The 23,897-nt window shown below is 38.6% G+C and overlaps 1 non-coding gene and 1 pseudogene across 1 annotated transcript; one reads left to right on the forward strand and one right to left on the reverse strand.

Moving 5' to 3' along the window:
- Nucleotides 1-3,089: 3,089 nt before the first annotated feature.
- LOC108281381 lies at nt 3,090-3,365 on the reverse strand (annotated as a pseudogene).
- Nucleotides 3,366-10,833: 7,468 nt separating this feature from the next.
- Nucleotides 10,834-11,022, forward strand: LOC119466763. Its single transcript, XR_005195224.1, has one exon. It is a non-coding gene; the product is annotated as a U2 spliceosomal RNA (small nuclear RNA).
- Nucleotides 11,023-23,897: the final 12,875 nt, after the last annotated feature.

The following is a 23,897-nucleotide window of genomic DNA, read 5'->3' on the forward strand; positions in this document are numbered from 1 at the left end:
TATTCTCAGCATTTTTAGGCTGTTTTCTTCCTTTCTTTATAGATTTATCCATCTGTGGTCTTTATAATTACCGTCTTTATAGTTGGGTTTCTGAATGGACGTCCAACTTGTTGATTCCCGACGCTAGAATCTAAGCAACCCACTGTGCCGGCCAAAACAGCGGCTTTAAGATTGATGGTGCTTTTCTGACTCCGCACCAAGAACCGCCCCTCCAAGGCAGCGGCAAAACTGCCTCGCCGGCCTCAAGAGTCGCGCTGGAGACACACGTGGGGCTCCTCCACTGGGAATCACCTGGCGCATGAGCAACAAAAATTGGTCTGAAAGTGTGGCGTCCTCTCGTTCTCTGCGCTTTCAGTGGGAGCTACAATCCCGAGCTGCTAGTGATCAGCCATCTTGGATCAATACTTTCTTTTTTATGACCATTTGTTTATTATTTACATTATTCCATATATTCAAGTCATATTCTAACTTGTTTTTACTGTCACAGGATATACCTTTACTGATGTGGTGGATATACCCTTGGGTGACTCCCAGGGATCCACACTGTGTGTCATGCCTTCCCATTGAATGATGGCAGTACTGTCACTTATTTCTAACCAACCGAACATAGTAGAGGTGACAAAATAGCACATAAAACATCATATTTTTAGAAAATATAAATCCTGGCTTGTCTAGAAAGAGAGGCTTTGCTGCTGGCTTTGGAGAAGCAATAAAGGTCTATAGTGAGGACTCCCTGGGTGAATTGTGAGCAGTGTGTGGGACTCAGGAAGGCTCTCACCAGTAAGTCAGGGCCAAAGGCATAAATTTGGAAGACGAGACTGGGTTCCAGAAAGAAACACAAACATAGTAACTACCTTGAGTTCAGCCTCGCAAGACCCTGATCAGAGGACCCAGTCATAGACAAACTCCCCATTCAGTACCACTAAGACAAATGTGCATATTTTAAGCCATTACATATGGTCATATGTTATGCAGCAAGCGAAAAGTAATAAACCATTGAAAAATTCTTCACAACCACTGGCTTTTTTGTTGTTGTTGTTGTTGTTGGGTTTTTTTGTTTTGTTTTGTTTTGTTTTTTTGAGATGGAGTCTTGCTCTGTCACCCAGGCTGGAGTGCAGTAGCTCAATCTCAGCTCACTGTAACCTCCACCTCCCAGGTTCAAGCAATTCTCCTTCCCTAGCCTTCCAAGTAGCTGGGACTACAGGCGCATGCCACCACGCCTGACTGATTTTTTGTATTTTTAGTAGAGATGGGGTCTCACCATGTTAGCCAGGATGGTCTCCATCTCCTGACCTCATGATCCACCCCCCTCAGCTTCCCAAAGTGCTGGGATTACAGGCGTGAGCCACCAAAAACTATATCTTTTCCTAAGATTTTGAAACATAGTAATTTTCATATTCAGTGTTTGAATGCTGGGCATTTCATTGGTTCCTAATATTTTATCTAATGAATACTATTGTATTAATATTATAGCTTATAGATTATATTCATAGAAAAGAAACCCAAAAGTATTTTAGTAATTTTACATTGATGTTATTAACAAATGTGTTGACACCTATTGTTTAATTGCTTTCCAACATGTTCTTCTAATTAAGAGTATCAAGAAAGTATGAACACGAGGTAGCATTTTGTGGATTATATATATAGATCTACAAATATATATATAATATATATATATAGTTTTAATTATAACTTTTAATTAAAGAATGTGAAACTGTCTAATTACAGTTGCTTACATTATTTTAGCATACATTTTTAGTTCTTGTTTCAAATTTTTGTTGTTAGCATTTTGCTATCAATACATAGTTTCTTTTTTGTGCTTATAGATTGTTATTTATTGATGGATTGTTTTACAAATATTTTTAATAGTCTACTGAAAAACAGAAAGAACACCTTAAGAATAAGTAACTATATTTTTTAAAACATTTAGGTTTAACATTGTTTCTAGACAAATGGAGGAGAGGGATGCATAATTTTCATCCTATTTTGTAGCTACTTAATTGCTTACCCTGTGTATTTAATACTTATTGTACACAATAAAATAAAAGAAAATTAAATGAATTTAATAAAGCATATGCAACTATTTTAAAATTTGACATACTATGACTCCGTATGTATGAATTCAAAGTTTCTATTCAACTCCAATGCAGATAAAAAGTATTCAGAGTGTGTAAATTTTTCCCTGACCTCGATCTTGACCCAGCAAATCTACTTGGAAATCATGGCCATCAATTAGTCCTTCCATTCACTTGTCTTTGGCTTTTTGTAATTTTATTTTTCCACACGTTATTAGGGTACAGTTGGTATTTGGTTACATGAGTAAGTTCTTTAGTGGTGACTTGTGAGATTTTGATGCAACCATCACCCAAGCAGTATACACTGCACCATATTCATAGTCCATTATCCCTCCCCTCCCTTCCACTCTTCCCTCCAAGTCCCAAAAGTCCTTTGTATCATTCTTATAACTTTGTATCCTCATAGCCTAACTCCCACATATGATGTTTGGCTTTCCATTCCCGAGTTACATCACTTAGAATAATAGTCTCTAATTGCATCCAGGTCACTGCAAATGCTATTAATTCATTCCTTTTTATGACTGCATAGTATTCCAGTGTGTGTGTGTGTGTGTGTGTGTGTGTGTGTGTGTATCAGTATATATGTATATATATGTGTATATATGTATATATATGTATATGAGTTTATTCAAAAAAGATACTTGCACACGCATGTTTATAGCAGCACAATTCACAATTGCAAAATCGTGGAACCAACCCAAATGCTCATCAATCAACAAATGGATAAAAGAGACTGTGATATGTATATGTACATGTGTGTGTGTGTGTGTGTGTATATACACACACACACACACCACTGTAGTATATATATGTATGTGTGTGTACATATATATATATATATATATATATATACCACAGTCTATCCACTCGTTGATTGATGAGCATTTGGGTTGGTTGCACGATTTTGCAATTGCGAATTGTGCTGCTATAAACATGCTTGTGCAATATCTTTTTTGTTTATTTATTTATTTATTTATTTTGTGGTTTTTGTTTGTTTGCTTGCTTTTGTTTTTATATAGTACAACACAGGAAGCTTTATTCATCTGCTGCTGTTCCAAAGAGAGGCTGGGAGAGTCACTCATTTTAATATGTTGTCCTCTTGGGCTTCTGCCAATTCTTTGGCAATTCGTTTCAATTCATCCTGCTGCTGCTTCTCCTCTGCCACTATCCTCCTCTCCTCTTCTGCCCGACTTTTTAGGTGACTGTAGCGCGTGGCTCCATAGGCCATGCCGAGGAACAAGGAGTAGAGGCCGAGCTTGATGAGGGAGAGACCTGCACCGGCGGTACCATGTTGTCCCTGACCTTCGCACCGGAAGCACAAGCCCGCAAAGCCTTTAAGGCAAAGGCCGCAAGTATCTTTTTTGCAAAATGACTTACTTTCCTCTGCGTAGATACCCAGTAGTGGGACTGCTGGATGAAATGGTAGTTACTTACATGAAATGGTAGTTCTACTTTTAGATCTTTAAGACATGGCCACATTCATTGTTTTCCATAGCAGCTGTACTAGTCTACAGTAGCAGTGTAGAAGGTTCCCCGTTTACTGCAAATGCAATAAAATCTAAGATAAATATTTTGGACCTAATTAAACTAAAGAGCTTTTGCATGGCAAAAGGAACAGTCAGCAGAATAAACAGACAACGCACAGCATGAGAGAAAATCTTCACAATCCATAAATCTGAGAAAGGACTAATATCCAGAATCTACAATGAACTCAAGCAAATCAGTAAGAAAAAAAACAAAGAACCCCATCAAAAAGTGGGCTAAGGACATGAATAGACAATTCTCAAGAGAAGATATACAAATGGCCAACAAACATGAAAAAATATTCGACATCACTAATGATCAGGGAAATGCAAATCAAAACCACATGTGGAACCACCTCATTCTGCAAGAATGGCCACAATCAAAAAAATAAAAACCAGTAGATGTTGGTGTCTTTGGGTTTTTGAACCCTGTTGGCTTGTGCCTCAAAGATGGTGAGCTTTCTTTTTTTCTTTCCTTCTTTCCTCCCCCCCACTTTTTTTTTAGATGGAATCTTGCTCTGTTGCCCAGGCTGGAGCACTACCTCCCCAAATTCAAGTGATTCTTCTGCCTCAGCCTTCTGAGGAGCTGGAATTACAGAAGTCCACCACTATGCCTGGCTAATTTTTGCATATTTAGTAGAGACAGCATTTTGCCATGTTGTCCAGGCTGGTCATGAACCCCTGAGCTCTGGTGATCCACCCACCTCAGCCTCCCAAAACACTGGGAATACAGCTGTGAGCCGCTGCACCCGGCCTGAGCTTTCTTAATTATTTCTGATCCAACAACAAAAACAATGTGTTGGTTTATATTCTCAGCAGTAATTTTCATCAGGTACTGAGAAATGATGCATAATAACTGCAATATTAGAGATTACAATTTTCCTATTTTTTTAAGACTTCATTTTTAAGAGTAATTTTTTCTCATTTTTAAAAGTTTCCAACTTTTAAGTTCCTGGGTACATGTGTAGGAGGTGCAAATCTGTTACATAGGTAAAAGTGTGCAATGGTAGTTTGCTGCACAGATCATCCCATCACCCAGGTATTAAGCCCAGTATCCCATTCCTCATCCCCCCATCCCCCCACCCCCCATCCCCCAACAGGTCTCAGTGTGTGTTGCTCCCCTCACTATGTCCGTGTATTCTCATCATTCAGCTCTCACTTATAAGTAAGAAAATGTGCTATTTGCTTTTCTATTTCTGCGTTAGTTTGCTAAGGATAATGGCCCCCAGCTCCCCCCATGTTGCTGCAAAGGACTTACTCTCATTCCTTTTTATGGCTGCTTAGTATTCCATGGTGTATATGTACCACATTTTCTTTATCCAGTTTATCATTGAGGAGCATTTAGGTTGATTCAACATCTTTGGTATTGTGAATAGTGCTTCCGTGAACATACACATGCATGTATCTTTATAATAGAGTGATTTATACTCCTTTGTGTATAAATCTTTTTTCAAATCCTGCAATACATTTCTGTTTGACTTGGAGTAGATGCCATATCGTTGCAATGGTTGTGAAGCCACATGTCATCTGGAAATCATCAGCTCTCCAATGGCCTGTGTCATTCTCCTGGCAGCTCAGCTTTCCTCCACCACCTCCCTTTCCTCATTGCTCCTGGCAAGCGCCAGGCACACCTCCACCCTCAGCTTTTTTTTTTTTTTTTTTTTAGACAGAGTCTCGCTGTGTCACCAGGCGCCAGGCTGGAGGGCAGTGATGCAATCTCGGCTCACTGCAACCTCCGCCTCCCAGGTTCAAGCAATTCTCCTGCCTCAGCCTCCCAAGTAGCTGGGACTACAGGCGTGTGCCACCACGCCCAGCTAATTTTTAAAAATATTTTTTAGTAGAGACAGGGTTTCGCCATGTTAGCCAGGATGGTCTCGATCTCTTGACCTTGTGATCTGCCCACCTCAGCCTCCCAAAGTGTTGGAATTACAGGCATGAACCACTGCGCCCGGCCCCACCCTCAGCTTTGGTAGTTTTTAACTTTGCTAAAAGTACTTAGCATTAAAAGTCCTGCCGGAATGCTCATTCCGAAGTAGTATCTTTGCTGCCCCTTCACCTTCTTCAAGTATATCCCCTCACCTCCCCTCTCTGAGAGGCTCATCATCCCCACTTCATTTAGGGTCTCAGTTGCCCTTCTCAACCCTTTTCCATGCTCTGCACTGTTAATTTTCATTTCCATGCATTTATATTGTTTAAATATACCTTGTAACATTTATTGTATTGTCTGTTGCTCACATCCCTCTGCTAGAGAGTAAAATCCGCCGCTAGTAGATATTTCCTTATGTAACTCAAGCTCCCTTCTAGCTGCTCAGCCAACAGGTTCTTCGTGAATACAAGCTCTTCTGGGCCTGGTGGTAATCAATGTGTATAAAAACACAAATTAAACCCCACTCTCAGTGAGCCCACAAATTAATTTTTAATCATGTTTTAATGTTCCTCCCTAAAAAAATCAGAAGAATTTAAAATATCATCTGCATATATGAGTAATGAAAGGGCTTGTATGACCAGATAAGGATCACATCTGGGCCCACGGTCACCATGCCTGGGAAAGAACGCCAAAGCAGGACAGACGTGGCTGCTTTCCTGAGAACCCTTCTGGGAGTATCCAGCGATGGAGGAAGCCACCGTGACCCCTAATCCTGGTAGCTGTCTTGCTTGAAGCTTCAGTTTCTTCTCAAAGTACTTTTTTCAAAAATACCCAGTGAACTAAGAAAGGAAGCTGCCTAATAGTGTTCATTTTGAGCAGGAATTCACTGCTACCAGCCCGGGCCAAAGCCAAAAGAAAAAAAAAAAAGTCTATCTTTATCTTAAATTACACAGAAAACTTGAAGGGATAATGGAAATATATGTGAATAAAATGTTTGCCTTTCAAATGCTTTTTGCTGAAAGTACTTAGCGTTAAAAGCCCAATGGTCTTTACGAGGTGACTTGCATTCCATCAGGTCCAAAGACAGGAATCAGGTCAGGTTCTGAGCTCTGGTTTGGTCAGGAAAAAAGACTGGCCGCAGGAATTCCCCTCTGCCCCGGTCATCACCTCTGATTTTAAGTACTTTACCCATGAAGGTGCTAATGGCCTGAACCAGGTTTCTGACGGACATACTGTTTTAAAAGTGGGTTTAAGTAGAATTACTTGTAAATTTATAACTGACATGTGGGGCAAGGGACACAGTGAGAGTTGTGACAGCTCTTCCTGTTAGTTTTACGGAGTGGCATCCCCATTTCCAGGAGAAATACTGGAAATCAGCTGACCGTACTGTCGTTTAAAACTAGGTACCTTTGAAAACTCTGCCTTGTGGAAAATCGAAGTCAGTTAGGGCCTCAGAGATACCTTGTTCAAATTTCTGCTAAAATATGTCTATCCAAACATGAAGATAAAATGATGGCTTGCATATTTATATGTATCTATATCCATTTGTCTATATCCATGTATTTATATCTTCCTCTCTCACATGAATATCATAGGTATCATAACTACATCCACATCACATACATAACATATTTATATATCATAGATATATCAGAGAAAAACAGAGAGAGACGGAGGGAACTCTTTCCTGTAAGTTGATTTGAGTCTTTACCGATAAACTGGCACGACTTCATTTGACCATTTTGATTTTGTCAGGGAATGTATTTTTAACTAACAATTCTCAATAGCAAGAGTTCAGATATTTTACAACACTATCAAGTTAGAAGCTAATCTATATAAACATGGATGTCATCCTAGTTTTACAGTCTGCTAGAGAAAATGACCTTAATAGCTAGAATTTTAGTTCCCTGGAGAACAAGAACAAGTTTTGGAATTTAGATAGTAATGGCATTGGGGCATCCCTTGCCAGTCATGCTCCTTAAATTCTCTTTGAACTTTGTCTTTCCCACGATTAGTTCATGATGAGTTACATAAACCTTTGGCATGTGCTCACAAACACATTTGTTTGTCTCACGGAGCTCTGCTTTTTGCATCCACACCCCTTAGCTTAGCCAGGTGAATGTAGAAAGCTCCCAGTCCTTCTGGACTTGTACCTCTCATCTCAGGGCGCTGAGGAAACAATGTCAGTTTCCCTTTGTTTTGGGACCCTCCAGCCATAGCAAGGGAACATATCCTTGAGACCCTTTCAAGCAGAGGAAAGCCAGCTTTCACCCTGAATCTCGCACTTCAGACCACCTTCCATGCGATATCTAAGAATGCTCTCCTGCTTTCTAGCTTTTTTGATTATAAGGCAAATTTAATGATATGCATTTCTTCTTGTGAATAGCTTAGAAAATACTCTCCTGATTTCCCAGTCCTATGCACACCCTGAATGATCTTTTTGCTTTCTCCCAAGAGCAGAGTACCCATTGTTTATAAATGTCGGATTGATTCCCATCCCTGGAAGCGGGATTTTCAGGAGAAAGTAGGCGGAGGCCACACTACACTTTTAAGACTTGCAGGAGGGGAATGTCTTTTCCAGCTTTCAAAATATTCCTGCAGTATGTAAAATTAGTTACGATTACTTTTGGAGCAGGTGTTATTAAACACACCACATTTAACTGTGGCAAGAAAAATGACAAACAAAAGATTATAGATCTCTTTCTCATAGTGATTATATTCCAGGCTGAGCCACAAACATGAAGTGAAAATTTCCAAATTCATTCACAAAGGACACTCTGTCACAAGTGCTACACCAGAAGTTGCAGGAACCAGTGTAAGAGTCCTTCCTTTGCCTAATCTGAAGGATGCTGGAGAGATTCTTTGAAACCCTGGAAATGAGATCTGAAGAATGAGTAGCCTGTCACTGTTGGAAAGAATGCTCGTGGGTGGTTTATTTCAGACAATGAGGCAGTGTTCTCCACTCCAAGAGGCTACCAAGTGCCTTATAGAAATAGGAGAATATCTTCTTCCCCCAAATGTCCCTCTCCAGCTACAGATCTATGCTTCACTGTTTAAAACTGGTACCGTCAGAAGGAAAACTCAGATGCTTCTAAAAGACACTTTCAAAGGTCAGGCCCTCCTCCACAGGCCTGGCCACTGTTAGTGGGGACATCTTGTTTTTTTCTCCTTGGAATTTTAGGCAAGTAGTGTGAAGCTCTTGCTTGCTTTTCTCTTATTCTATGAAGTTAGAGTGAGGAACACCTGTTTAAAAGACAGATTTTCAAAAGAATATACAAGGAAATTTAAATTCAAAGACAGATTAAAACAAGTAATCAGCCCCCCCCTTTTTTTTTAGAGCAGAGAAAGGGTAAAAATGTATAATTAACTGTGTGAAAAAGAAATAGACAAATTTAAAAATTTATTCTGTGGCTTTCCCATGCACTTAAGCTTCTCATTGAGTTCTTCCAACGTTTCACACCAGCCGCCAAGAGTGCCCTCTGCTCACTCTCACCATTGTGCAGACTGCAGGGATTTTGCCGTTTTCCTGCATGTTAACAACCCAGCTGTTACACAGGCTGCTGGGGGCAGATAAAAGAAGACAGCTTCTACGCATTTCTCATCTCTTCATTGACCAGTCTTCCCTTTGTCAGAATTAGTGACTACACAGGTCAGCACTAGTAAGTTTTCTCTGCATGTCGATATAAACTCCACAAGTAACATAGTCAATGAGCTGATGTGAGGTTAGTTGCACAACTTGTGTAAGGCTAAAAGGTGGCATGGACATTGCTCCTTCATATTTCCGTACAGCCCATCTTGAATGAAGTTGAAAGATGAAGCAGGCTGTGGAGGAATTAAAGCCTTAGTCACAATTTTGTGAATTCCAGAGGGGAAAAAAAAAACATCAAGAATTTGCATCTGCATAACTATTCATGTTCTACTCTTTGCAAAGACTTCATTTAAAAATTCAATACTTTCAAGAAAGGCCGAACAAATCAATCCGTTTTTTCTATGACCTCCTTCCCTTGAAAATCACCAAAACAAAAATACATCACTGTGAATATTTATATGCCTTTCAAAATTCTGTTGCAACTTAACCCCCAATGCAACAGTATTAAAAAGGAGGCCTTTAGGAGGTGATTAGCCCAGGACGGCTCTGCCCTCAGGATGAGAACAGTCCTCCTGTGAAAGGGTGAGATGGAGGAAATTTGGCACTTTTTGCCTTCCGGCCATGTAAAGACAGAACGTTCACTCTTTCTGCCAGGCGAGGACACAGGAACAAGGCACCATCTCTGAAGCAGGGGGCTCTCATCAGACACCACATCTGCTGGCAACTTGATCTTGAACTTCTCAGCCTCTAGAATGATAAGCAAGACATTTCTATTACTCATAATTTACCCAATCTAAGGAATTTTCTTATAGGAGAATGAATCAACTGAGACAGTAAAATACATATCTTCAATTAAATAAGGAAACAGCCAACAAAGCACATTGTAAATAATTTACCTGATAGTGTAAACTTGGGTCTAAAGTAAGGGATGATGCCGGGAGTCAACATCCATCTCCCTGTATATCTGACAATGTGAGTAACTCCCTCGATCTTTGTTATATGGTATGAATGAGCCAAATCAGAATGTCATTTATGAAGAAAAGTGAAACACAAGAAGAATGTACCCATATCAACGTTGATCTAGATGTGCCCTACAGAATATCACAGACTTGGATGATAACAGATACACATTCAACTATTGAGACACCCTACCTTTTTCCCCCTGGAACTTAGATATCATGGCCTTGTTTTGTTTTGTTTGCGACAGAGTCACCCTGAAGGTAAAAAACGAAGCAGGAGACAACAAAAGCTAGAGTTAATTAGGCTGTCACTGACCAGAGTCAGTTAAATAAACACAAATAAAGCCTTTTGCAGGAAACAGAGTTAGCATTCCAGGTTGGATTTTAGGTATGCAAACTGTTGGCGCAAACTATGCTGTATGCTAAGGTAGAAGTTTTCCAAAAAGCAAAGGGGAGTACAGCCCAAAAATGGACATAGATTAGAGCAAATTCATATTAATTTTTTTTTGAAATACTGAAGTTCCTTTTTGTTTCAGTTCATTGTCGCAAACTCTTACCAAATGCTTTTAGAAAGAATTGAATTGATAAAATTTGTTATTACAAAAATTAGTTGAAAAAAACTCTGTAGAACCTACCTCTGGTTTTTATGCATAAAAAACTGGATCAGAATATAAAGAATACATGAATACATGGCTAATCAAGAATGCATATGTAAGGACTTGTTTCAGCAAATCTAAGTAATGTTAAGATAATATTTCTCCTACCAGGTCTGGGGACCAGGAGATGAAAGGGTCTGAGGAGCAAGAGATTAAAGGAGAGAAGCCGTTCTAGGTATTTTGGCTAATATCAACTGAAGGATCTGTTTTTATCGGTTTAATATCTGGGACATCCTTTATCCCAGGACAATATATTAAGTTGAGTTTTGGAGCAGGGAGAATGTTGAAAATAATATGCACATGCTTAATGTTGACCATTTGTTCCTGTTAATCAGATGTTCTGCCTAAAACTGGTAACTGGGCAACAATTTTCCACCAATTGAAACGAGGAATGTTAGAAACACACAACAAGCTAACAGTGAGTGGCACAACAAATACAGAAAAAGCCCACACCGAGGCAGCAAGCCGGCATGCTGGGGTGTAACAGGCTTTGCCTTTCAGCTCATTTTCACTTATCAACTAACACAGCTGTTACCAGGTGCTTGTTTGCAGTAACGTGTCTTTACGTACTACTGTCCTTCCTTCTGCGCAGTTTTCTTTAGCATTCGCTGTACCTGTGTGTAACTCATTTTATAATACTGGGCAAAAACAAGGGCCCTGTCCGAAAGTCATAGTGGAAGCAGTTTTAGGACGAGTGCAGTAAACAAGAGAGAACTGTTCCCAGTAAGTGGGCACAGCAATGCCTCTCCTAGTGACAGTCACTGTCCACACACATTTTCTATTTGCCTGCACTCGGTGCACACATTTTTTATTATCTGGGTGAGATTGTGATGTTCCATGAATCATATTCAGGATATTAATGCAAGTTTTTCAACATGTTTGCTTTTAGTTTGGTAAAACAACATGAAATTTAGCATCCTAACCATTTTTGAAGTGTACAATTCAGTCACACCAAACACAGCCACAATGTTGCACAATCCCTACCACCATCCATCTCTAGAACACTTTCACATCCCAAACACAAGCCCGCACCAAGGAATGATAAATCCCGTTTCTGCTTTCACTTGGCCCCTACAACCTCCATTCCGCTTCTGTCTCCAGGAATTTACCCAATCTAGGTGCTGATTGAAATCAAACCACCCAAAACAGATGCTTTTGTGCCTAACTTATCTTACCCAGCACAATGTCCCCAAGATTCACGGACATTGTAGCATGTATCAGAACACCACTGCTTTTAAAAGGAAAAAGTATTCATCGCACTCGTATACCACACTGCGTCTATCCATTCAACTGTCTGCTGAAGGGAACCTGGCCTGCCTCCACTCTGGCTACTATGAACAATGCTGCTATGAACATTAGTGTACACACTTTGTGTGAATCCCTGCTTTGAGTTCTTTCCACTGTATACCTAGAAGTGAAACCACTGGATTGCACAACAATTCTATGTTTAACTTTTTGAGAAAACCCCAAATTGCAGCAGTTTCACCATGTAACATTGCTACCGACGATACAGCAGGATTCCAATTTCTCCACAGCCTCACCAACACTCTGTATTTTTTAATCAATAGTCATCCTAATTGATGAGAAGTAGTCTTTTATTATGGCTTTGATCTCTATTTTTCTAATGACTAGTGATGCTGAACATGTTTTTATGTATTTAATGGCATGTCTATTCAGTCTTCTACTCATTTTTAAGTTGTGTTGTTTTTGGTTGTTATTCTTGGGTTGTAGGAGTTCCTTCTATATTCTGGAGATTCATTCTGTGTCATTTGTATATGGTTTACAAATATTTTCTCCTATTTTTAAAATGTCTTTTCACTTTTTTGACAGCATCCCTTGATAAATAGAAGGGGTTTTTTTAATTAGAAAGTCCAATTTAATTAATTTTTGTTTTAATATTTTAAACATCATATCTAATTTTAAAAAGATTCTAAATCAAATGCTATGAAGATTACCTCCCGTGCATTTTTCTAAGAGTTTTATCATTTTAGATCTTACATTTAGTTGTTTGATGCATTTCGAGTTAAATCTTGTATATTGTTGTAAAAGGTCAGGGTCCAGGTTTACTCCTTTGCATGATTACCTGTGGTTTTTGTATAAAATGCTTTGAAAAGTGTGTATAGCCTGTAAGTCTCCCTATATCAACACTGGTTGACAAGCATATTTAGAGTAGCTAACATTCTGTCATGGTTGAATTAAGAGTTCAGAAGACGGGCCGGGTGCGGTGGCTCATGCCTGTAATCCCAGCACTTTGGGAGGCCAAGGAGGGTGGATCACGAGGTCAAGAGATCAAGACCACCTGGTCAACATGGTGAAACCCCGTCTCTACTAAAAATACAAAAAATTAGCTGGGCATGGTGGCATGCACCTGTAGTCCCAGCTACTCAGGAGGCTGAGGCAGGAGAATTGATTGAACCCAAGAGGTGGAGGTTGCAGTGAGCCAAGATCATGCCATTGCACCCCAGCCTAGGTAACAAGAGCGAAACTCCGTCTCAAAAAAAAAAAAAAAAAGAGTTCAGAAGACATTCTGCAGAAAATCAATAGCTTGGGAGATGTTCTATGAGGCCCCCCTGTTACTAAATGGCATAATTTGATATCAAGGGTATGTTTTATTCAATATTACTTACATCATTTCTTTTTTCTTTTTGCGAAGACTGTATTAGGTCACTGGGAACACCACAATACATTCCATAACATATGATGCAAGTTACATTTGTTTTACAACAGTGTAGTAATATTTCTTATAACAACAAAAATATAGGCTAGGTGTGGTGACTCCCACCTATAATCCCAGCACTTTGGGAGGCCAAGGTGGGTGGATCCCTTGAGGTCAGGAGTTCAAGACCAGTCTGGCTTGCCGTTTTCAGCTCTTCTAAAAGTACAAAAATTAGCCAGGCATAGTGGTGTGCACCTGTAGTCCCAGCTTCTTGGGAGGCTGAGGCAGGAGGATCACTTGAACCTAGGAGGCGAAGATTGCAGTGAGCCGAGATCACAGGACTGCACTCCAGCCTGGGCGACAGAGTAAGACTCCATCTCAAAAAAAAAACCCAAAAAACAAAACAAAACAAAAAACAAACAACAACAACAAACAAAAAAAAAAAAAAAAACCCAAAAAACAAAACAAAACAAAAAACAAACAACAACAACAAACAATCTTTTAAGGTTTTTGACTGCTTGACAAATCACTGTCATCTTAATTTTTTTGTTGCTTTGAAAACAAGATCAATACCCAAATTGTAGCATATCTGGAAAATAATTAAGAAGAAAATAGAGCATATCATGTTGTATAGTGCATAAGTTCAGCCTGGTTCAACAGAAGATGCTTTACTATTCCCAGGACTTACAGCCAGGTTCTGCACAGTTGAGGCCAACACACACTGAACCAGCAACATCACCAAGAGAGCTGCTTGGCTTGGAAACCCTGTTCCTGCATCCATCCGAGACCTACTGAGTGAACATTTCTTTTCGTGGATCTCAGCAGTCCACCTTACTACAACAGCTCAGGACCTGAAAATTAAAGTTTGAGACTCCCAATTCTCTTCTTATTTATATTTTGCATGCTTGAGATATCAAGGTTTCTGTGCAATTATTAGTATCATTTTATGTTTTCAAGAAGTTTGTCATTATTTATTTTCGAGGTGTGCTTTTCAATGTTCTAATATTCACAACTATTTTCCTTGTGTTCTCCATTTTTTTCCCCAGATTTCTGTATTGGCTGCTTCAAGGCTTCTGCTTCTGGTCAACTCAGGGCTAAATGGTACGACCAGTGGCCCCAGCAATTCACACCTGATGATGGAGACCACCAAGTGTGTGATCGTAGGAGGTAAAACTCTTGCAGATCAGTCAACAACTGACATAGCTCCTGGAAAACATAGCACTGCCATCTTTGACAATTCCTCCAAAGTCATAGTAGATGGACCAGTGAAAATTAGCTTATGGGATGCAAGGTGGGCAAAAAGACTATCCTACCTGGAAGTAGGTGTCTTACCTTGAGAATCTTTCATGATTTGACAGTGTCCATGTATTTCACGGCGTTCTGATGTGTCGCAACATTGCTTCAACGCTCCTGTAATCCCAGGGGGACTACATTCGAAGTGAGAAATAACAAAGGCACAATTTAGAAACCTAAAGAGAAAATGCTGACTCCAATCACCTACCACAGGGTTTAACCCTAGCCAAGAAATCAGTGTTATTAAATACAGGAATATGTGGCTTTCAGCCATGAAGTCCTCAGCACTGTTTGATGCAGTCCCTAGAGTAGCTCTATGCCCATCCCTGTCAAGAAGGAAAAGAAGCAATACTTGCTGTCAAAAATGCCAGAGGCCTGACCTTCATTACTGAATCCTAGCCGCCAAATCAGTTTAGCCTTTTTTAGAAGTGGTAGATCCTATGCCCTGCCAAGCTTTGTTACAGAATGTTTTTTTTTTTAATTGAATTATTTTGAAACTACTAGTCATTTTCAGATTATTTTGATAAAATGGAAGAGTTCATACTTTCATGTTCATTAAAATTTAGTCCTAAAATGACAACCTTCATAAAACCTTGTTTTTCAAAAGAAACTACTCTTAAGTAGATTGTTGCCCAAATATCTTCCAAATTTGATTGCATTATTGTGCTGTGAGCACTAAGCTGTTTGAAAGACCTTTGTCTTTAAAATGACACATCTTCTGAATTTAGGAAATTTTCTAAGTAATTTTCAGACATGTAAAAAGTACATTGTCTTGTCTAAACATGCTCCCAAATTGTCATAACGGAAAGACTCCAAGTTCACTCCAGGGCTGTTACGGAACTTCTTCCCATTCCATTTAATCTAGGTTGGACCACAATACCACTTATCCATAGATCAAGGGAGCTCTTGGCAGGGGTGTGGACAGAGCTGGAGTGTCTGTATTCCTGAATCCTAAATTACGGTGTTGGGTAGAGCTGGAGGTAGAAAGATTTGGTGCGCTGGCTGAGGCAATATAGGCAGTCCAAAAATGTAAATTGTAACCTACCCGTTAGGTTATTATGAAGATATAATTGTCCTATGTTACAGATCATTCCGTTCCAAGCTCTAATTTCTCCTTTTTAGTTAGTTATAATGGTAATAAAGTTACTCAGAGGAATGCTGTGAACATTAAAAAAGATATTATGTATACAACAAAGCATAAAGAAATCAATCTCAAGTTATAGCATAGAAAAATCAATCTCAAGTTATAGCATATATCAGTGCTACGTATTATTATTTAGGAAACATTACAGTCGGTTGAAAATGTGGCATCCTGAGAAATTCAGAAATAGCATATAGGTAAAAGGGAATGCTTATAGAGAAGGAGGGAAGAAGAGAACTGCAGAAATAAAGTCATGTTTTCAGAAATAATATTGGAAAAAATTATTTTATTTCAGAGGATACAAAAACACCACTTGGGATTTTTAATTAGGGAACAAATAAATTTTGGCTTTAAAAATGAAAAGGCATTCATGAAGGTATAGGGATAGCTTTATTTTATAAAGGCTTAGAGTAATAGCATGTTGGGTGGTCCTACAGATAGATTTCTGTTCCACATAAAAATTATTTTACTAATTTGAGCGCATGAATTGCAGCAGTATGTTGTACGTGATCTAAGTGGCCCAAACAGAGAGCACCTGTTTTCCTGGTGGAAGTCAGGGACTGTGTTAACTTCTTTTCCCCGGTCCACAAGGGGCGTGGTTTCAAAGGCAAGAGCTTCCCAGCCACAGCCCCGTCCACCTCTGGATCCGGAGCCTGGAGTTCTTTGTCTAACTTTCCCGAAGGGTGGGCAGCCCAGGTAAGCTTCCTTTGTTAAAAAGACTGCCCGGCCGGCCGCGGCGGGTAATCCCAGCACTTTGGGAGGCCGAGGCAGGTGGATCACGAGGTCAAGAGATCGAGACCATCCTGGTCAACATGGTGAACCCTCCTCTACTAAAAATACAAAAAATCAGCTGGGCATGGTGGCGCATGGCTACTCGGGAGGCTGAGGCAGGATAATTGCCTGAACCCAGGAGGCGGAGGTTGCGGTGAGCCAAGGTCGCGCCATTGCACTCCAGCCTGGGTAACAAGAGCGAAACTCCGTCGCAAAAAAAAAAAACAAAACACTGCCCAAAGCCTTGGAAGGAGGGGCTCTAATGCAGGCCAGGCAGCCAATCCAGCATCAGAGTCAAAGATCAGTCGCTCTAGAGGAAGTTTGAGAACTTGAATGGGCGGGAGTAGCTCCGGGTTAAATCCCCCTGCTCCCTGGCCTGTACGGATTTCCCTCTCTGGGACCCCTCCCGCGGCAGCGTGGGAGCTCGCTCTCCTGCTCTCTCTCCCTTTCTCTTTCTCTCTCCCCCTGCTTAATAAATCGCATTTCTGCAAAACTCTCTGAGTCCTCTACTTACTTGGACAAGCCCACTGGTCTCTCCCCATTCTTAGGTGAGTGAGGCCCAAGGACCTGGGAAAACATTTGATGGGGAACAGTGAGCGTCTTTGGAACGCCCCCGCAGCCCTGCCCCTGTCCCCCGGTTACAAAAGGACTTCAAACTTTGTAGATAACAGGTGACCATGGAAGCGGCTTCACAACTTGAATGACTCTCATAATAAGCAAATTCAACAAAATTGTTCTAAGTTAAATCAGTCAATGCCTTTGGATCAGGATACATCACTTTTCAATAATAAGAAGGGCCCTTTTAGATAAACTCAGGTGAGACGTGAGACTGACGGATTTTTAGGAATTAAAGAGAATTTGTAACATTAGAATACTTGAAAATGAAATGGTGATTTTTTTTTTAAAAAAAGGAAGTGTGCATGCTACAAATCTATAGATTAGTTAGCTTGAATAATTTCAGGGCAAAAGCCTAAAGAAATTTTCAATATTTTGAGTACTTCAAGAGAAAATTTCTGATGTGGGAGTAAGTGAAGCAATCTAAATAAAACCTGCACCAGGTAGAAAATTATTCTTTTATCAAATAATCACTACATAGTAAAATGAGAACCATAATATATGTAAATATTATTCATGTGTGTATGTTTTCATGTGTGTGTGCATATACTTGAAAAACCTGTTCCTAATAATTAAATAGCATTACAGGCTCATATTTTCCCAAAGAAAACAATTTCAATAATAAAATAATTATCAACAATTATTGGGAAAATGTTGGCATATCATTTCCAGAACTACTGATTCTTTTAATGTGACACTGGCCATTTAAAAGCTATAATGTGGCTTCTAAGAAGCCACTGAAATGCTTGAAGAGAGGAATCAGCAACAAATCTTACACAAGGAAGGTGAATCACTGTAACTTCTCATGGGGGGATGCTGTTCTAAATTTCTCCATTAGATGTTTCTGAGAAAGGCAGGAATCTCATAGCACTTTTAGAATTAATTTTAATGCACAGTAAGAGCAACAAAAAGATACATTATTAAACTGAGTAAAAGAAAGGAGGAATTTTATTTTACTTTATTTTATTATTTATTTATTTTTGAGACAGAGTCTTGCTGTGTTGCCCTGGCTGGAGTGTGATGGCAATATCTCAGCTCACTGCAGCCTCTGCCTCCCATGTTCAAGCCATTCTCCTGCCTCAGCTTCCTGAATAGCTGGGACTACAGGCATGCGCCACCACACCTGACTAAATTTTTTAAAATATTTTTAGTAGAGATGGGATTTCACCACGTTAACCACTCTGGTCTCAAACTCCTGAGCCCAAGCGATCCAGCTGACTCTGCCTCCCAGAGTGCTGAGATTACAGGCGTGAGACACCACACCCAGCCGAAAGGCAGGATTTTTAAAGAAGGATATAGACCTGAAACATGGAAAGTATTGGTTCAAATAACAGTTCCACCACTTATTAGTCTTGTGAATTGGATAGGATGGTTAGCTTCTATCAGTATTTTTCTAATCTCAAAGATACTAATATTACCCCTCTAAAATGGTTATAATAAGGATTAAGTACAATAAAGTTGATGGGGCACCTAACAGAAAGTTGGGATCACAGTGCTAGCTACTCTTTTCTCACCGGCAGATTTTATCTGAGAATGAAGAAAGAACATGCATTAATGAACTGGCCAGGCACGGTTGCTCAGGCCTGTAATTCCAGCGCTTTGGGAGGCCTAGGTGGACGGATTATTTGAGGTTAGAAGTTCCAGACCAACCTGGCCAACATGGTGAAACTCCCTATCTAAAAATACAAAAATTAGCTGGGCATGGTGGCAGGTGCCCGTAATACCAGCTACTGAGGCAGGAGAATGCTTGAACCCGGGAGGCAGAGGTTGCAGTGAGCCAAGATTGCACCATTGCACTCTGTCCTGGGTGACGAGAATGAAACTCTGTCTTAAAAAAACAAAACAGTAACAACACCAACACCACCACCAAAGAATAAACTGCATTTGTAAGTACAATCAGGAGTTAGACAAACTTTTAAAAACAACAATCACAATAGCCATAAATTATATGATGCCTAGGAACAAATTTAACGAGGATAATGCAAAACATTTGTAGAAAAACATTGAGCCTTTTTTTCCCATGGCATTTTATAAAGCTGGGCATTTTTTTTCCAGTGGAAAAGGGCAGATGAAAAGGAAGAGAGTGAGGGCAGGAGTGAGAGAGAAGGAGAGAGAGAAAGATGGGCAAATTGGAAGAGTTTCGTCCTCATGTTACTAGATACAGAAGATATTTAATATAGTACCATATCCATTTATAATATAAAAAAGGTAAATTACACTTATATGATTGATAGATGCTATAGAGACATGATAATTGATGATTGATAGATAGCTGATAGATAGATAGATAAATAGATAGATAGATAGATAGCTTTCTTAACTTAATAAAAAACATTTATTCTAAACCTCCAGAACATGATTACACTGGATTTAAAAGTTAAGGATTTGCCATACCAAGTTTTGGCAAAAATTTGAAGAGACGAGCGTCACTTGCTGTTGCACTTGCTGGCGGGATGTATCTTTGGAAAAAAGTTAGACTTTATTTCACAAATAAAAAAGCCTGTTGCTTAGAACCCTGTGACAAACTGACTTCCCCAGATAAAGTTTCTATACAAACAATAACATATAACTGTCAAGGAATGTGCGTATGAATGTTTATAGCAACAATATTTTTACAGCAAAATTTGGAAATAGCCCAAATGCTCATCAGGAAGATCTGGAATATACAATGGGCATGGAGTATATTTGAAGTACTCATAGTGTACGTGAAACAAGATGGCCGTATGGCAAAAGCATAATATTAAAAAAATATTTTAAGTGATATATATAAAAATTATATGGTTTTTGCATAAATATCTAGTATAAGAAAAACTTTTGAAATAATATATACATTGGAGTGATAACATTATATGTTTTGACAAAGCAAAGCAATGATGAATGCACCCCAGAAGAGACAAGGCAAGAACTGTGTTTGCTGAAAAGCACTAAAGGTTGTCTCAGTGGCATAGATGATATTCTTGTACTGAAGTAATATGTTGAAGACCTTGCACTTTCTCTTTTATATTCACTACTAGACAATATAATCACAGAGAAAGAATGTCAGGTTTAAAATAAAGCTAACTGAACATTAAATACGTAAAATGTAGTCATTAAAAAAGCTCAGTGCATAGATTGAACAATAGATTAGATAATGGTGAAGAATTATTAAAATGAATGATTACTGTATTGGAAGATATATTATGAAGATTGCAGAGAATTCAGCAAAGAAGAGAGCAAGTCAAAAAAAGCAAGTATGCAGATGCACATTGCACATGCTCTGAAAACACAAGCCGTAGTATATACTTGCTGTCATATTCACATCTTGCATATCTAATAATATTTTTTATAATGTGCATGTTCTCTAAAAAATTACTATGCTGAGGTTTCAAATTTGAGCAAAGTTGTTATGTTTTTACATTTTCTATTATGATTAACACATTTTTATATGTATGTATTTATTCTTCATGGTTCCTGTTTTTTGTATGTTTGTTTCTTTCCAGAAACTTAAGGTTTCATTTTGCCAATTTTTTCATTGTTTTCCAATATTTTAATTAATGTTTTTTTCTTCAATTAAAAAAAAGTTATTCTTGCTTTTTCTGAATTCCTGTATTGAACACTCACCAAAATTATATATCTTTTCTTTGTTTCTAGGTGAACACCCTGAGACAAATACATTTCCCCTCTAAGTACCATGTTAAATAAATTCCATAGTTTGCTTTTGGGTTATTTTATTTTTTGGTTAATTAAAAAAATTTTTATTTAATTATTATGTCCTCTTTAACTCATTAGTTATTTAGATTTTTTTAATTTTCAGTTTTTCTTATTTATTTGCTTTACTACTACTTAATTTTATTTTAACTATGATTGGTTATGATTAGAAAATATATTCCTTGTATATGCTTAGACATTTGGTGACATGCATTGAGACCTACACAAGCTTAATTTTTTTAAATAGGTGCTTTTAAAATGTATATTATCACTTTATTGAGTTCTGAATTATATAAGCAGATAAGTCTTCATAGTAAAGGGGCATATTGAGTCCAAGCAAGATTTGAAAAAAAATCTACAACTTGACACCTCTGTATATCAAAAAAAAAAAAAGACAACCTTAAGACCAACAAAATCTATAGATTGCCTGGAAAAAAAAATAAGATTAGACAGAAAACATACTCTGTAACTAAGTATCCTATTTTTGTATTACTTCATACATATGGTTTGGGTAACTTCTTGCTTCCTGAATATCAAGATTCATATCCTCTAACAACTAAAAATATTCTCAGCCACTCTCCAAATATTTCTTATCTTCCAGTCTCTCTACTTTATCTTTCTGAACTTAGGAATACGTTTTACTGTCTCATCCTGTCAGTCATGTCTATTTTCCCTTCTCTTACATATTTTATCCTATATTTCGGTACTGCATTCTAGGTACCTTCTGCATCTCTATCTTATAATTTATTAACTCTTCAAGTTGTACATGATCTAAACTCTCAGGCTATTGGTTTTGACAGGCATTTGGCTCCTGTTTAGTTCTTTTGCAATTAGGCCTGCTTCTTATTCACTACTCATGTCTTTTTAACATTTCCTTTTGTAAGGCCTTTAATCGTTTCAGATGTTTTGTAATTTTCACGTGCAGTTTGACTCTCTTAAATTATCCAAATTCTAATCCATTGTTACTTTGCCTGCTCACTCTTTACCCGTGACATGCTGACACTAGACCTCTGTGCTATGTGCTTGTGCGTTTGATCATTTTTAATGGATGTATAATTTATACACAGTAAAAGGAATAGAACTTACACAGTGTGCTGAGTTTTTATAAATCAGCAAACCTGTAACCATGATTATTTAAGAAATTTTCCTTACAAACAGCCCCAATTAACCACTACCTAGAGGTAACTACTGTTTTGATTTCTTTTACCATACATTAGTTTTGCCTGTTTTGAGAGTTACATAAATATATCTCTTAATCATATAATCTTTTGTATTTGCTTTGTTTCTGTTCAACATAGTATTTTGCTTCATTCATGTTGCTGCATGTGTCCATATTTTGTTTATCTTAATTTCCATGCATTAATTCAATTGTATGAGTGCACTCCAATATGCTTATTCACACCATCCAGATTTGGCTAAAGTGAATAAACTGTGATAATCATTCTAATATAATTCTGTAGAGATATTTGCTTTCATTTATTTTGTGCAAACACTTACCAGCGTAACGGCTGGATGTTTGTGTAAGTCTTTTTAAATGTTATGAGAAATGCCAAACTGTTTTCCCAGGTAGTTGTTGTATTTTCTATTTCACAGACAACGTACGAGAGCTTCAGTTGCTCATGGTTCTCACCGGTATTTGAAACTGTTGGTCTGTTTAATCTTACTCATTGTAATGCATGTGTCCATGTGTTTTAGTTTCTAATTTTGTATTAAAAACACATCTTTGAAAAAGATCTTAACTCTAAGAATCCTATATTTGGTATTGAACATTTATTTCTGGTATCCCAGTGACAAAACCAGCCTCCAAATACATTTTACTCTAGTATCTGTTTTTAGTTGACTGGGCTATGCAGGTTTTAAAAGCATGAACATTAAATTTCTGAGAAAGAGCATCGTTTAAGAACTTTTACTGAAGAATATTTTTCTTGCCAAATCCAGACTGAGATAGAAAAGACTCCGTCCGCATGATCTCCTTTTACCAGTGGGTGAATTTTTTTTCTAGTTCTCATTTATCATGTAATAATGTACTTATTTTCAAATAACAGGAAAACCAGTCCAAAATGACCTAAACACAGAGGGGTTTATTTTTTCATTATGTCAAAACTTTAGAGGTTAGAATTCCAGGATCGGCTGGTTACATGCTTCATCAGCATGGCAAGCAAATGCCTGTAGCTTCTCCAAGTATTGCAGAAAACTCCAAGCTTGATGAAGGGAATTGGGAAAATGATCAAAAAAAATTTTATATTAGTAAAGTTTTGCTTTTTGTTCTTAAAGAGACACATACATACCTCACCCACAAAAACTCTCTTAATAGGTGTATTTGAAATAGTTACCTTTATTTGCAAGAAAAACTTGGGAGAAGTGGATTGTGATGAGAGTTGCATTAACTTGCCTGTCATAGGCTTACAGTTGCCCATGAACAATCTCAGTCCCTTTACATGGAACACACTCACATTGTTAAGGAAGAAGTAACATCAAAATTCACCTAGATTGTCATCAGTTTGTAATCTATTACCTGTGATATGAGCCAGCCTCAAGTTCAGTGATAACGCATCTGTCCCTCAATGTTGGATCACACGTAGAATAGTTACAACAAAATTCCCATTAAGAATAACAAGTGGAAAACAAGCATCCAGGGCACATGATAATCCTGCTGTTCAGGAGGAGAAAAACTCCAACCCTAACTGGAGCTCCAATGCTATGTTATTGTCATGAGATACGGAGTCGCTTCACCAGCCAGAAATCTCCGTAGCTGGAGGCATTTTCTGCCTGTGTACTCCTCACTGGGCTCACTCCAACCACTCAGACTGACAGGCTGCATTAGGCTCACACTACTGTCCCAGATCCCACACCTGCCAAGGGTGAGCCAGGTGCAGAACAGCAAGGTGTGTGGGTGAATGAGTGCAGGATCTATCCACTGCAGACAGGCATGCTAGCTGCTAGGTGCCAGCTCCGCGAGAGGCTACAGCAGGGCCAGATGTACTGCACATGGCTTCTGCTGCAGGCATCTGCCTCTGGACAAGGGAAATGCAATGGTACCTGGAAGCTTGGAGATGCCAGAAGTC

This window comes from Cebus imitator, unplaced genomic scaffold, assembly GCF_001604975.1.
Source record: "Cebus imitator isolate Cc_AM_T3 unplaced genomic scaffold, Cebus_imitator-1.0 Scaffold225, whole genome shotgun sequence".
Classification (NCBI taxonomy): Eukaryota; Metazoa; Chordata; class Mammalia; order Primates; family Cebidae; genus Cebus; species Cebus imitator.